At 40.4% G+C, this 7,670-nt stretch overlaps 1 long non-coding RNA gene across 1 annotated transcript; it reads left to right on the forward strand.

The window, feature by feature from the left end:
• The first annotated feature begins 1,862 nt into the window (after positions 1–1,862).
• LOC119500880 lies at positions 1,863–2,184 on the forward strand. The gene is made up of 3 exons (XR_005209706.1): positions 1,863–2,007; positions 2,066–2,084; positions 2,172–2,184. It is a non-coding gene; the product is annotated as an uncharacterized LOC119500880 (long non-coding RNA).
• Positions 2,185–7,670: the final 5,486 nt, after the last annotated feature.

The following is a 7,670-nucleotide window of genomic DNA, read 5'->3' on the forward strand; positions in this document are numbered from 1 at the left end:
ATTTACTCAAGTGAGTTACTTGTACTTTACTTTGAGTATTTCTATTTTATGTTACTGTATACTCAGTTTCAGATGTCTATGAGGTTTTTGTGTGTGTGTGTTTATTTCCCATTTCTCCCCATCATTAATCATCTCACGACCCCTCAGATTTATCTTGTGACCCTTTGGAGGGTCCCGACCCCTAGATTGGGAACCACTGAACTTCAAGCTGCAGTGGGTAGAAATGGAGCAAATATGATTACCTCTGTGTCTCCAGTGTCCTCCGCTGCTCCTAATGGCATCTACAAGATTTCACAGATGCCCGGTGTGTCTCGTACAGATGTTAAAGGACGCCTCCCTGTTTCGGTATCCGATGCCGAGGGGCACTGACCAAGCGGCGGTATTTGACAAGTTGGGAGTGAGAACAGGGTTTTTTTTCTTTTTTGAATGTCAGATGTTTAAGAAATTTTAAAAAGCAATATTGGACAGGAGAAAAAAAATGATTGGAGCAGTAGAGGTCATCTCAAAGATCAGTAATGAGAAGTATAACCGCAGACCCTGTAGTCTCTAATGTGATATGAATCCTTAAGCATATGTCATATTTTGGCAGTGACTTGAAACCCAGCAACTTCATCATGCCTTAATTATTGCACGAGGAAGAAGATGTTGAACTGCTGAACTCATTGCGGCAGTCACTTGTGCTTTGTATTACATCCTTCAGACACAGGACCCGATGGATAAGTTCGGCCTGTACAAACACTCTGGTTGAATCTGCTTACACAGAATCAGAGTCATGGCCATTCCCATCAGACTCACATAACATATCTCCCTCTTCCTCTCTCTCGCTTTCTGTCATCACTGAGTTTCTACTATCACTTTTTGGTGTGCATCGCGCTGAATTAAGAACTCTTTTACACCCTCATTTTGATTCTTCAAGGCAAGATTAGGCTCACAGTTCCCTCCTGCAGATATGATGAATTTACTTCATATTTATTGACAATATTTCACAGTGGCCACATGAATAAAGAAATGCATAACTTCATCCTCCTACTTTACAAAAACAATAAACCACTTCCAGGTACATGGAAGCTCTATTTTTTTTTTTAAACAGCGTGGCTCTGCGTTGCCAGAGGCTTCCTTGTAAGCTGGTTTTGAAAATGAATGCCTTTATGTTTTGGTTTGGACCCACTGAATAATTTACTATGTAATTACATACTCTGCAAAAGCCTCTGTGTCCACTTGGGCCCAAGTGGGATTCTCTGTAACATTGCAGTCACAACCAGAGCCTTGACCAAATCAAAACTCAAACCCACTCTCTAATCAAAAAACTGGAAAACTCACATCCAGAGGCACAGTTTTATGTCTGCAGTTTGCTAAATACCCTTACACCAACAATTGGGGTGTAATTTCTGATTTGCAGCTTTGCCAACCTTTTTTTGTTTTCATTTGAGGCGCTGCAAAACAGCTCTCGGCGATGAGACGCTACAGTCTGCGCAGTGCTTTTGCAAAACATGTCCCGTCATTACATTTGGCAGGGGTTCGCTGAGAGAAATGACAGCACACTACAGCAGAGTTATCACTGTGGCTGATGGGAAGCAACTGGTAATTTTAGGACGGGGAAAATCTGCTGTCAACAATATGGTCCACTGTCACACAGGTTTATGCATGATTGAGATCGAGGATTAAATACAAATTATTCACCCGATTCGACTGTTATCAGGCCATTAAATAGGTGTCATCAGTCGCTATAAGCACCATAGATGTGGGGCCTACTACACCTACTACGTTGTAAAAGGAAAAGTGACACTTAAAAGTAGCACCTTCTAACACTTTGTAAAACTGAATGAAATGTCACGTTTTGAACACAGACAAAAATGATTCTTTAGGTTTAGGCAACAAAACTACAACTTCTTTAAGTTTATGGAATAAAACTATAACTTCTTTAGGTTTATGCAATAAAACTACAACTTCTTTAGGTTTAGGCAAAAAAACAGTTGGGTTTTGGCAATAAAACTTCAACCTCTTTATGTTGAGGCAAAACAAAAAAATTGTTAGGTTTAGGCAATAAAACTACAACTAACTTAAGGTTTAGACAAAAAAAACAGGTTTAGGCAATAAAACTACAACTTATTTAAGTCTAGGCCATAAAACTACAACTACTCTAGGTTTACGCAAAAAAAAAACCCACTTAGTTAAGTTTAGGGAAAAACATCCCATCCATCGTCCTCCACCTCCACCCCTTATGGAGTTTCACACTGTCTATACTACAGTGCCTGACTTCCACTTCTGCTCCTGACATAATTACCACGGTCGCTATAAAGGTCGCTGTCCTGTTCTTTTATACCTTCTTTTGGTGATCTAACGTGTGAATAGATGACAAAACCTACTAGTGGGTGTAGTAGGCCCCTATTGACTCACATCTATGGGGGTTATTAGCGACTGATAACACCTAGTTAATAGCCTTGGACAGGTAACAGAAAAGAGACTGATGCATTTTCAAGTATGGCACAAGCAGTAGGAGAATCTTCCCAATATTCAGTGATAGACTGAATCCCAAACAATGGCCATGTAGTGCTCAGTGAACGCCTCCTGCTTCAGGTTGGCGTGCATGTTGGCTCTCGCCAAAGTTTCATCCATTCTGCATCCTCTGTGTACCATCACTGGTGCACGTGTATTTGAAATCACAAACATACCAGTGGTACTGCTGTTGATTAGCACATGTGGGCTGATGTCAGGCTGTGGGGTGAGCTGGGTTTCACTCACTCAATCACTTGCCTTTGGAAAGTGTGGGTCTGTGGTTGATGTGTGAGTACACTAAGTAAACCTGTGTGAACTGCTCACGTTGTCCATTGTAATATGCAGTACTTGTGTAGACGAGGAGGGCCGATCGATCATGTGATCAAGTAATTACCAAAGAATAGTAAAGAAAGCGCAGACTTTCATCTTTAAAATTCAAATCTCCAACACTGATGTAGAAAAGTAAAGAACAGTGTTGAAGAAAATGGAGACCTTGTGGTGCTGCTGCAGTGTTTATTGATGTACTGTCTATGTGCATGCTGCAAATATGGGTACTTATATTATTATTATTATTCAGTGGGTTTTATTGTCCATCTTGTGTAATGCATTCTATGTATTCTATTTCATCTTATTTTTATTTTTTAGTGTGTTTTATTTTCCATATTTTTGTCCCCTGTTTTTATGTGTAGAACACTTTGGGTGGCATTTCCTTTATGAAAGGTGATATACAAATAATGTTTTTTTTATTATTATTATAACTTGTCGGGAAAGAAATAATCATGGATATTTATGGAATAAAAAATATCTTAGAATGGTGAGTGAAATAGGCCTATATTGTACTTTTGCTGACAGACAAGAGGCTAATCGTTTAGTAGTAATTAACCTACTGACCCTATCCCCTCTTTCCCTTCAGAGAAAAGCACTGACCCTATCCCCCCTCTAGCTACTGTACTGTATGTGCTGCTTCATTGGAGTTGTACCGGGCCTGCAGCTCCCAGGTTTAACCTCTCCTTCCACAAGCCAAGGATATGAATGTTACAATTATTAACCAGACTGTTGCATTTGCACAGCTATGTACTGATTCTACTTTGACCGTCTGTACAACACCTGCCATGGTTGTGAGCACACAGTTACAGGGGATACAGGACACTACAGTTATACATTCACCTCAACATTCGCCTGCAGATAGGTGGTTTAGATAAAACTGGACAGCTGTAACCTCTTGAACCCCACTGACCTGCTAGTGAGTCAATCATTACCAAACCCACAGAGTTTTATTTTACTATTTCTTTTAAAGTTTTCAAATATACCACATACATCAGGATGAATTTGGGGAAAAAGTGAATAAATTGATGCAGAAAACATCTTTCAATTTTGAGTCTTGGGTTTAAATATTTCAAGCTGTGTAAAATATAGTTTCAATGAAGAGCTGGAACAACCTGATACAGAATGTATATGATTAGAGATGATTTAAAACATCTTAAATCTACTTAAGGGGAAAACTGGATATAAAGGAGTCAACCTGTAAACCTGTGGGATTACTCATATGTTTGTCACATTGTATCTCTAGTGATGTCATTGTATCTCCATACATCAGACCGGCAATACGTCATCCAGAGTAGGCTATCCCGACCGCGCCCCCTTTTGGGGAAAAAACAATCCCGTGTCCCTCATAGACTAGTTCCTCATAGGTAACAGCATAAAGAGAAGAAGTTGAAAAGTCTCCAAACTTCTACTTTAAACAAACCGGTAATAGTAATAACGCTATGCCGAATAGTTGCTGTGTAGTTGGTTGCACCGACAATAAATCCAAAAATGATGATCTCTGATTTGTTTCCCTACCATGTCCTAGAAAAGATACAATAGAGGGGCTTTATGGCTCCAAGCTATAGACCAGACCAGCATGGCGTCATCGCCGAGGCTGCGCCCCCTTTTGGGGGAAAGAAACTCGCTGTCATAGGAGAGAAATAGATGAAAAGCCGTTATGTAGCAGGTTAACCAAGGCTCCCACACTGAGATTTGAGTCATATACAATACGTTAATACTCAATGTCAGTGTGGTAAATGGCTAAATGATACTGGTGACTGAATACAGTCATACATTAACATTATAGCAGCATCAGACTGTCGTTTCCAACTAAATCTCAGCCTATACTGTAGATCAAACAGTTGGCTATTGACAGGTTGGTTATTTACAGACAACTCTAACGTGATTCAATCAAATATGTATAGAAGTCTGGGTCAGCAATATCCGGCCACTGTGTTGGACGCATGGATTTATAAAGAGAACTGGATACAGTGTTTGGAGGTGGGCTCCCGTTCATTCTTATGAGAGTTGCTCAGTGGTGCATGAATCCAAAAAGGCTTGAGTCAAATGTTACAGTAATGCCTATGAATGTTTTCAGAAACCACAAAAATAACACCCAGGCTTTCAAAAAAGAAATGAGTAATGACGCTCAGTAAAACACAACGAAACAGGAAAATGAGTCAAATATTTCTAGTCTGCAGAAATGTCAAGAAGTTTAATCCAACTTTTAATTTGTGTTTAATTGGATGTCCCAGACATCAAGCTGTCATGTGAAGGGCACACAAGCTGGAATAAGCATAGACTGTATAAAAGAAGTGGACGTAGCCATTGTGACGCCGTTCGGCATTTTGCCCGTCATCATCTTGGCTTTTGGAGCTAGAAGTACCCGTACTTCGTCGGACGAGAGGGTGTAGGGATATAAATTGCTACTCCTCTTTCTTGATTGACAGGCCGCCGTGGTAGCGACCTGTCAATCACAATGTAGCCACGCCCTAAAGCATCCCCTGCTTAATGGTCTATTTGACTCTAAATGGGACCATAATTTACTAAATGAACATCATGCTGTATTGAAGAAGACTTGAAACTAGCGATTGAGACCATAAACTCATGTTTACAATGTTAACTGAGGTAATAAATGAAGTGAGAAGTAGGCTCATTTTCTTGTGAGTCATTTTGAGCATGGTGCTATGCTAGCATTAGCATTGAGCTCATAGCATCGCTGTGCCGTACGACCTGTACGACCTCATGCTTAATCATATGTTGTCTCAATTGTTGCTCCATAATGTTATTTCCGCCTGCCACACTGGCTTTAACTCATCAGCAGGCACACACATACACACACACACACACGCACACACACACACACACACACACACACACACACACACACACATTGGCCTGGCATATCATGCTAGTATGTTAATCTGTTTGATCTGCTCTCCAGCAGTGTCCCGGTACTAAGGCTCGGCCTCTGCCAGCTTGTCTCCTATACCATCCAAAATGCCATTCATACCCAGAGGTTGGCGCATACCTGAGCTGCCGGTATCAAAGTCTTTTGCCCGGAGCTGTTACTGTACCATGCAGCAGCTGGCACTGAAAAGGGCATGTTGGCATGGCCTGGATAGAAGTAGTAGGCACTAGCTTTAGCCCCAAAAAGGAACGACAGGAACCTTGTTTTCTTTTCCCCTAGACTGTAGACATTTTATTACATTCATTAGACATTTTTATATAAATGCAATTGACTGCTTGTTCTCAATTTCCACCCTGACATTTGCTGTTAGCTATTCTAATAAAACAGCTCTGTTACACAGTAGAATGAACTAGAGGTCATGTCAGCTCGGTTTTGATTTTTTTGTTTTTTTGTTTAGCTCTTCATTTCAGCTTAGCACTTCACAAATACTGATGATTAATGAGGATTTATTTGTGTTGTTTTACTGTGTGTCTGCAGCTGTTTTGCACTCCATGCCCTCTTGAAATGTTGCCAGTGGAGGAATTTAGTTTAATTTAATTTATAGCAGAGGAATTCTAATGTTGATCTTAGTGTAAGACATTATGGAGAAGAGCGTTATGCTAAATACCAGAAACTGACAAATTGAAGACATTGTTTGGAAGTGTTTAAAGAATACTTGAGGAGTACTTGATGTAAAAATTCAAATATTTGTAAGTATGATTAGTCACTTTTGACCCGGCCTGCAGCCTCCCAGGCAAACACACATTCACTTATACACACATGAACAAAAAGACATTTCTTTTGTCAGGCCGGTTGCATAAAACGGCCTGTCAATTATACAAGCATGAGGAATAAGATGCAGAGGAGAAATGTAGCCTTAAGTAAATCATCCATTGTGATTAAGGAGTGAAAAAAGCAGGGAGGAGGGACCACAAACACATCACCTTTTAACAAAAGCCAACGTTAGCCATTTCAAGCTAAAGGTTTGGCCATGGACCAGGCCGCAAAGCAGAACCATCCTGTGGTGCTGATCTTGAATGGGCTTTGTTTTGGAAATGCTTTAGGCCGACCATACATTAATAGACTATAAAAAGACTTCCACTTGTGTAGGATTTTACTCTTAACAGCCAGCTTATCTTGATCTGCAGAGTTTCCATTGCAGCGCTTTAGATAAGCCTTCGCACCGTGTCGCGTTACAAGATCATGCCGGTCTTCTCATGGTGACATCGAGGCGATTGCACGTTAATGGGAACCCGCAGGGCGCTCGTCGCCACAAAGTTCACCACGCTGTTGACAATGCCTCTATAGCAACACTGTCAACTGAAGGGAGATGCAATCCAAGCGGGAGCAAGTTGAATATCTCGCACTATTTAGTGAATTAACCCCTTACCGTGCCTCCCTCTTTTTTAGAGGGGTAGAGGTGCGGAACAGGGGATGTTCAGGGGGAGATAAATAGTCAGCAGTATATGTGTTTTGTCTCATAAATTGTTGCAGCAATTTTTTGGTTGATATCATTTCTTACAAATATTTGGTGCTAAATTTAACCATTTTTTACCATTCCATAATTGATTAAAATTATCAATAATCCCTCCAAAATACAACATTAAGACACCAAGACCTTGAGGAACAGTACTGCATGGGTTTTAATTCATTTTAATTTAATTTAAACTAATTACTTTAATACATTTTGAATAAAGTACCTACCTACCTACCTACCTACCTTTACCCCAAACTGCATGGGATTAGCATAAAGTGGGAATGTCTGTAAAGGGGAGACTCGTGGTAACCCAAAGAATCCATTTTCATTCACATACAGTATCTTGAGGTCAGAGGTCAAGGGACCCCCTTTGAAAATCAGCATGCCAGTTTTTCCTCGTCAAAATTTAGCGCAACTTCGCAGCGTCATTTAGCGATCTTT

This window comes from Sebastes umbrosus, chromosome 13, assembly GCF_015220745.1.
Source record: "Sebastes umbrosus isolate fSebUmb1 chromosome 13, fSebUmb1.pri, whole genome shotgun sequence".
In the NCBI taxonomy this organism is placed as follows: Eukaryota; Metazoa; Chordata; class Actinopteri; order Perciformes; family Sebastidae; genus Sebastes; species Sebastes umbrosus.